Below are 9,089 nucleotides of genomic sequence, written 5' to 3' on the forward strand. Positions count from 1 at the left end.
GATGAAAACCAAGTGACGGAACATACAACACCTGGGAGGAATGCTTCCCCCCTCTGCCATCGAGAACTATCTCCATCCTGTCCTCACTGTTAATTGGGATAGTGGATGTATCTCCAGTAAGAACGTGACTAGAAAGCCTGCATAGATCTTGTATATCAGAACGCTATATCGGAACGGGAAGGAGTCATGTGCCTGGAAGCACCACTATCTAGAATCCACTCTCGAGTATCCGTTTTGCGGAGAGTCCTCCAATCTCCTCCGTGCCTGAAGAAAAGGAAACATCGGTGTCCACCACCTCCAGGTGCACAAAAGCCGGAGTCTTCATGATTGCTGCTGAGGAATCTTCACCTTTCTCGGTCTTCTGCTTGGGACACTGCCTCCAATAGTGGCTTTTCTCGCCACAATCATTACAAGTCCTCTCTGCCTTTAGTTTCTTGCGGTCAGTTATTAACGGACTTCTTCTTAGAAGACTTCTCCGACGAAGCCTTCCCTTTGCCCGTATTACGGCCTTTCGACCGTTGGCCAGTTAAGGCCTCCAAACCTCCACCCCGAGGAGGGTTCGTGAATCGTTCCTCCTAGTCCAGGACCATGGGCACAAGCTCCTCCACGTGATGGTGCTGAGCCTGTCATCACTGGTAATCAAAGACGAGTAAAATGCTGACTACGAAGAGGGCAAGTGCGACAGTAACGTTATGGCCATGTCCTCTGACTATATCTCCTTCCTAGCCTGAAGAACTTCCTACTGAAGAGCCTGCAGCTTGTTAATATGCTCCCGCATCGTCTCGTCGACTTTGCAGGGCTCATAACCCGCATCGTCTCGTCGACTTTGCAGGGCTCATAACTCGCATCTGTACTTCCAAGGAAATCCTCTTCATGGGCGATACCATGTTGTAAAGAGAGGCCAAATGCTACCATATACCTCTGGCCAGCGTCATATGCTTTACATGATTGATTACCTGCGGTGTGCAGTTGAGAAAGATAAATGAACGGACCCTGGTGTTGACACGATTCCACATGTGTGTCTGAGCCTTCCGATCCTTTCGGATCGCGACGGTAACTCCCCTTCCTCTACTTTCGGCCGTGGAATACCAACAACGACGAAATCAGCGAGGTCGTAAGACTCCAGAATAGATTCCATCATAACCTTCCATATGTCGTAGTTGTTCCCGTCTAATTGAGGGTCCACCGAGAACGTGGGGAGTATCGGGATCTTCACATGCCTCTTAGCCATCTCAAACAGATCTGCCATTGCGGGGATGTACTCTGAAAAGGGTGAGTGGGTGGGAACAAAGAAGAACTATCACCTGCAAAAGTGGCTGTCCAGCAAATCAGCCCGCCGTCTTCTTGCTTCTCCTCTTCCCAAACAGTCCCGTACGGTCCACCAATTAGCGACACAACGGATCCCCTCTTGCTCACACAAATCCCAAGAACTATCTAGAGCCTAGGCTCTGATACCATGTCAGAATACACAACGGAGATGATGACCAGATCTGGGAACACAAGAGCAAAACGCATGCAGAAAAATACAGCACAAGAGAGAGAGAGATATAGGCGTGTAACTCTGCTCTATATACACAAGAAGATCCCGGATATGATACACAACTGGCAAGGGGGCTGGGGGCCTATTTATATACCCCCCAACAGGAGTTGGCCTGCTGTAGGGCAGCTGACTGGCCCTGAAACTCCACGACCAGCACACCATGCAGTCGGCCAGCTTGTCAGTAGTCAGCCACCTCATACATGGAGTCGTGGACTAGTTCCAACAGTCGGCCAGCAAATGGGCTGCCTCCCAAGCCACAGAAAAAATAGGAGAAAAATGCGGGGAGTGAGGAAAAATGATAAAACACCTCATAAGGGCGGGCACATCCACAACAAAGGCCCCAGTGTATAAATCTATACAAGAGATGACTTCTAACAGGTTCGGCCATGTTCTGGTTTGACTGTTGTTTACTGATGTGTGCAAGGGTTCGGTCATGCTATGGTTTGATCGTTGTTTTACTGATGAGTGGCCCTACTCCTTGCCCAGATGCACAACGCACTCTCCTCTTGCCACTCTCTGCTCTAGCTCTATAGTGCTCCATATCTTCTGCACCCAAGCTACCGGCATGAAGCCCACACGATTGTTTCTTTGTCTTGCCCCACTAGGGCTGAGTGATGGCAAACACAGTATAAGGAAATTAGACCCTTCAAAAATCAAAATAAAATGCTCTTTTTTCTCACTATATGTGAGCCTCTCCTCACTTTGTTGAGTGTTAGCAGCTTGCTACTAACTGCTAGCACTCTTTTTCCACTTTGCTAATTGTTAGAAGCTTGCTAATAACTGCTAGCACTCTTGCACGGTCTCCTTTCTGTAGATGTTATTACTTTTGTTGTTTGCAGACACCAAATCTTAGTTATACTTATGGATTTTGGTATCCAATTTGATTCTCTGAGCATCTGGAAGATGTACTTTCTACATCTTCAGAGTTAATTGTACATTGTTTTCCAACACAACAAAGTGCTTAGGATAGTTAAAAAAGATGAAGATAATAAAGTATTCTCTATCATGATTTATTAGTATAGAAAAAACATCCCAATGCATTCAGAGGGAGGTGCAACAAGTTTCACAAAAGGAATTAGCAAAAAGAAATGCACCATGAATTCTCCTAGCACCAGTAGTGCTCTATTAGGGTTATTTTCTCACTATTTACAAAATGTGGATATCCAACAAAGTCACTAACATAGGAAATTTTAAAGGAGATGAATCTCAAAGTGAGCACAATGCAACCAGAATGCATACCAAGTGGAAAATTCAAAACATGTTAGACTTAGGCCTTCGCTTAGGTACAATGATTTTGTTGATAGCTGACAGGAAGATGTTTTATCTACTACATTTTTTGGCTATAAGTGATGTTTTAGTATATATTAATTCTGTTGAACCAAATAGAGACTAATTAACTCAATGGTAACAAAGCATCCTTTGGCCATAATTTGTATTTATTGACCACTTTTAGAACTTTTTGAAAACTACCAATATCAACTAGTAAATTGAACAATTTTAGAACGTTTTGAAAACTACAAAAATGAATTGGTAAATTGAATCATTAGATTATTGTAATGTATTTTTTATTGGGTTTTATGACTAATCGTATCCCAATTTTTGAGAAACTTTTCGGAGCGGGTGAACCAGACCCAAGAGAATAATAAATTTCTCACATAATCAAAGAACTACCCTTGCTTCTTTGAGACTTCTTTTGGCTTTATTAGTGCTTTGAGCCACCTCAGCTATCGCTTTTCCATGCTTGTATGCTAAATTTATCCATTGACTCTTTCAACTATTTTTTTCATCCTTAATTTATATAAGTGTTTTGTAGGGGGTTAAAAAAAAGAGAAAGAAGTGTTTTTTTTTCATACTTAATTTATGCAAGCGTTTTGTAGGGGGTTTTAAAAAATCAGGAAGAATCATTTGCTTACAGGAAGCTACCAATATGTATCAAGTAGTAGTCGGAATTAACATCTAAAGTGAGTAATCATCTCAAAGATGTGTGATGTGGTTTGATTAACTCTTCCATTGCCTTCAATATATCCAAGTTTGAGTAATCATCCCAAAGATGATGATGCTGTTTGATTAAATCTTCCACCATCTTCAATATATCCAAGTTTGAGTAATCATCTCAAAGATGATCAGGAGGTTTGATTAACTCTTGCATTCTCTTCAATATATCCTACATTGAGTAATCACCTCAAAGATGATGATGAGGTTTGATTAACTCCTCCATTATCCTCAATACATCCAAGTTTGTCAAGCTCAAAGTTCTATACCCCCTAATTTGCACCAGTCTCTCCACCAGTTGTTTTGATGTTGGGCGCTTTGATGGACCTCGCTCAGTACACATAAGAGCTAACTTCATAAATAGAAGCACTTCTCTCTCACCCCCTACAACTAATTCCACTTCAGTACGCAAACTAGGGTCGAGTACATCAAGGAACCTCTCTGGAAAATACCTTCTTACCCACTTTGACATGTCAACCCCATTGTCAAAGAGTTCACTTGTCGGTTTCCTTCGAGTAAGCATACAGAGCATCACAACTCCATAGCTAAAGATGTCTCCCTTGGTTGAATGGTGACAAAGTTGAGAACATTCTGCAAAAGAAATAAGAGTATATATTTATGGTAGACACTACAGTGGTATCAGTAATTGCAATTGATATTTGGGAAAGCCACATAACAAGGAGTACGTACCAGACATCAATTGGCTTTTTATCTATCTATCCATATGTATTGTTTAGCATTCTATCTGTTGTCTACATATCAATATATATATATATATATATATATAGATAGATATATATATATATATATATATATATATATAGAGAGAGAGAGAGAGAGAGAGAGAGAGAGAGAGAGAGACCTGGTGCAATTTATCTAATAGATTCCCTATGTGTGTTTTTTTGTGTGTGTGTGTGTGTGTGTGAGAGAGAGAGAGAGAGAGAGAGAGAGAGAGAGAGAGAGAGAGAGAGAGAGAGAGACCTGGTGCTATATATCCAATAGATCCCCTGAGATAGCTGGATGCTGAAGAAGAGGTCATGTCCAGACTTAGAAACTTCGCTATGCCAAAATCTGCTACATGTGCCGTATTGTTCTTATCAAGCAGTATGTTGCTCGGTTTCAAATCACGGTGTATAACAGGCACGCTACTATGCTCGTGATGCGAATACACTAATGCTTTCTCAACGTCCAGGGCTATAGGTAATGAGCTTGCCTACTGCTTCAGGAATCGTCCCATCTAAACTGTTATGTGAAAGATTCAATACCCGAAGAGCGATGCACTCAGCAAAGCTAGCAGGAATCTCACCAAAGAGCTTGTTGGAAGAAAAATCGATTACTTGGATCATCAAATCCAGGTTTCCTACCTCTTTAAAGGGTATTAATCCAGTGAGGGAGTTATGGTTTAACAGGAGGAGGAAGGAGCTGTAAAGGGTGAGCAGCGAGGTCGGGATGGCGCCCGTGAAATTGTTATGTGACAAATCAACTTGCTCTAGTACATGGCAGTTGCCAAGGCTGACAGGAATGCTACCTTGAAGCTGATTTTCCCCGAGTTTGAGAGTTTGGAGGCTAGACAGGTTCCCGATCCCGCTGGGCAAAGTGCCGAACAAGTTGTTCTCCAGCAGCACAAGCGTCTGCAGAGCGGCCAGGGTTCCGAGATGGGTCGGGATTGTGCCCTCCAGCTGGTTAACACCCAAGTTGAGGGCGGAAAGATTGGAAATGCCGGTGATCAAGGTATCCGGGATGCCCCCCCTCAGGCCGTTCATGTTTAGGAACAACAGTTCTAGATGCGACAGATTGCCTAGCGTGAGAGGGATATGCCCTGTCCGTTGGTTCCCCATCATGTACAGCTGCTCTAGATTTGCCAACAAGCCCAGCTCTTAAGGAATGGATCCCTGCAGCTTGTTGAAAGCCAGATCCAAAAATTGCAGGCCAGAGCAGTTGCTTAGGGTTGTCGGTATCCAGTCACTGAGCGAGTTGTTCTGCAAGCTAAGATACCCCGTACTTGGGGCAAGTCCCTCTGAGTCCTGTGCGCTGAAAGAGATGGCGCCCAGCTCGTGCGGAATCGCACCCGTGAATGCATTTTCTGAGAGGTCCATGAAAACCAGCCCTGAGCAATTGCCCAGCCCGCTCGGGATCTGCCCTTTGAAGCTGTTGCTGTACAGATTGAGCACTTGAAGTGATGAGAGTTAAACACCTAGCGCGGGTGGTAGCTCCCCGTACAGGCGGTTGGAGAAGAGAGAGAGCTCCATCAACCCGGTGCAGTTGCCCAGTGTGGGCGGCAGCATGGCGGAGAGCTGGTTCGCGAAGAGGCGCAGTACGCCCAGCTGTTGCAGGCGTCCGGATTCGGCAGGGATGGAGCCATGGAGGTTGGGATTAATGGAGATTTCGACCTGGAATAGCTGTGAGCAGTTGGCTAGCGCCGCCGGCAGTGAGCCAGTGAGGCTGTTGAACCACAAAAGCAGATATTGCAGGCTTGGCAGGTCGCCGAGAGCAGCCGGTATGCTGCCGGTGAGGTTGTTCTGCGCCAGTTGGGTGCAGTTGGCCAGCTCAGGTGGTATAGGACCACGCGGTCAAGACTGAGCTCCTGCAGTTGCCACAGCCTGCTCAGAGATGAGGGGACCTCCCCATACAGATGGTTTTGGGCCAGATTTAGCACCTCGAGGCGTGCAGGTAGAGCTGGCGGGACCACTCCAGTTAGAACGTTTTCTGACAAATCTAGCCTTCGGGCTCCGGAGCCAAGTGAGGTTGGCGAGAGACTCGGTGATGGTGCCTTGCAAGCCGAGGCCTGGAAGCTCCAAACCTACCACCTTGCCTCTCCCCCTCCGGTCGCAACTGGCAGTAGAACAAGTACTCGTTACCTGATTGGTTTCGCCAACTCGACAGCGCGTGCGTGCCGTTAGTAAGGCGCGTTTGAAGTCCGTCAGCATCGTCAGTGATACAGCACTCTCGCCATAGCTAGCCGACTGTTGAGCTTGCACGCCCAAACACGTGAATAGAAGAATGAAGCCAAGGCACATATTGCACATCTTTATTCTTTCTAGACTCCAAGGGCAATTAGCTCTCTCTTAGTATACCTTACGATATAGGGCCTTAATTTATACACGCTTAAAAGTGCCCTAGTGGTCTTGGATACTATGAGAATGAGCACGAAAAACAACGTAGCGATAATGACTCATGGATGGGTTCCGGGTAAGATCCCCTCCTAGTAATTTGAGATCTATGTCTCATGTTGTTCAATGGCAAGTATGAAACGCCCGCTCCATATTGGCAAGTGTGAAAATGCCCATGCTACACCCCTATATCTACTTTTTGACATCCATTTACTCAAGTGGAAATGCTTTGATTTATTCCATGAAAATAATTCACTTTTTGAAACTCCCTTTTCAATGATTCAAAATATCCCTTACTTTCTCCTTCTCATGCCCATTAGCTTCTCGACCTATTTTATCAAAACAAGTTATTGATTTTAGTGAAAGGTGGCTGCAAGGTCGGGGGCACTTTTGGTAGTTCAGCACCCTCGAGAAATAGCTTGAAAATAGGCAGTTTTACACATTAAAGGGTCAATTTCTCTTAGTTAGGATATGAATTTCGATTCGAGGGCTTCTAATGAAACACATATACAAAGTGGGACACCTGATGGTATAGTTGGATTGAAAATCCAACTGATAGTATACTAAGTACTTAAAATTATAGCTTTTTTATCTTAGCTAAAATGAACTTCCCACTTTGAAATTGAAAAATTTACATAATGTAAATCTAAATTTGATTTATTGGGATGTTATGCTAAATTTTATCATTATTTTATGGACTTACAAGTGTGAAAAGGCCCATGCTGCACTCCTTCTTTCCCCTATATCTACTTTTTGACATCCATTTACTCAAGTGGAAATGCTATGATTTATTTCATGAAAACAATTCACTCCTTGTTACATGATCTAAAAATATCCCTCACTTTCTCCTTCTCGTGCCCATTAGCTTCTAAACCTGTTTTGTCAAATCACAAAGATATTGAACTTTCTCCTTCTCATGCCATGATTTAAAACAATTCACTCCCTGTTCCATGATTTAAAAATATCCCTCACTTTCTCCTTCTCGTGTCCATTAGCTTCTTCTGAACGTGTTTTGTCACTTTTGGTAGTTGAGCACCCTTGAAATAGCTTGAAAACAGGCATTTTTTACACTTTGAAGGCTCAATCTCTCCTATATTAGGAGGCGTCTGGATATATTTTGGGCCTTTTATTAATGAAAGTAATTAGCAACGGACCAATTGGAATAGAGGATTGTGCACATTTGGTCTCCTTTGGGGAGGGAGACTAGGCTTTAGGGAGGGGGACTAGGCTTTCAGTAATAATAATTACACTTGTCAATTTAAAAAAGTAGGGGGTTTAGGGTAGGTATGGTCCCACCATTTTTGTGGCTTAAAAAATCCTTAAATTTTAAAATTTTTGAGATCCTCCCAAAACTCACATTCCCCCCCAAAAACCCATCTCAAATTTTATTGTAATCAAAAATTTCATTTTCAAGTCCGCTTTCCCTCTTGAACGTCCAAATTAATTTCTTCCTCTCTTCCTCTTCCATCTCTATCTCATTTGCTTAATCCTAATGAAACCATTAAAGCCCGAAACCCTAAACTTTCTCCTCCATCTTAATCTCCCTCCCGTCTCGGAGCTCCATCTCTTTCATCTTGAAGGCTCCCATAAAACCCTAGTCTATACATCTCTTTCCTTTTTACTCTAACCCTAACCTTTCTACTCTAGCTTCCAAGAAGATATGGCTGCACCAAGAAGACCAAAAGATGAGATTGAGGAGATATCCTTGCACAACAAGAAGGACAATGATGGTGCTTGGGTGGGAGAGGCATTTTATAAGAGCGCTTGGGTTTATCTACAGCCTGCTGCACAATCGGGCCTCATCGAGTTCGACAGCGAAATGTACTGGAGCACCATTGGAAAGGTCGTTTACAAGGCTTCAAGAAGGCAAGCAATGGAAAACTAGTGGCCACGGTACAACATGTTTACACAACACGAGATATCCATCTTTGCCATCAAACTCGATTTCCATACAATTGTAAGTATTGCAGGTAGAAAGGGGCATGTGAGATTTTCTAAAACAGAGATGTTTCAATCTAAGTGAACTTGTTTCTTGTTTGTAGATATTTTCCTTCAAACATGGTAGAGGAGCAGCCATTGGAAAGCCTTACCGAAACACTTCAAGCATTGCATGCAGACATTGGTGAGGCAATGTTTTCTTTGTAAAACAAGTGCAGAACTTCTTAAGGAAAATGTCTTCTTTTACCGACACTCCTATCTGGTGCCAAAGCACGACGGTGGGTTTGGTAAGCTACAGATAATCACATCTCCACCCCTATCTCCTATAGAATGGTCACTTCCAGATGCTTGGATTGTAATGGTCATGAAATCAAAGATGCTTTGTGATATACAAGGGTCTTTGAAGTTTCCAAAGCCCTCTCGATCTATGAGTCTTAGTTGGGTATGCCCAATACATCTTTTTGCCAAGATGTTCAATCAAATTTGTTTCTCATAAACACCTACCATGT

The 9,089-nt window shown here is 43.4% G+C and overlaps 1 pseudogene; it reads right to left on the reverse strand.

The window, feature by feature from the left end:
- Positions 1-2,011: 2,011 nt before the first annotated feature.
- On the reverse strand, positions 2,012-6,549 carry LOC147620851 (uncharacterized; annotated as a pseudogene).
- Between the last annotated feature and the right edge of the window lie 2,540 nt (positions 6,550-9,089).

The sequence above is a fragment of the Cibotium barometz genome, chromosome 31 (assembly GCF_041138505.1).
Source record: "Cibotium barometz isolate CiBa-2024 chromosome 31, ASM4113850v1, whole genome shotgun sequence".
Taxonomy (NCBI): domain Eukaryota; kingdom Viridiplantae; phylum Streptophyta; class Polypodiopsida; order Cyatheales; family Cibotiaceae; genus Cibotium; species Cibotium barometz.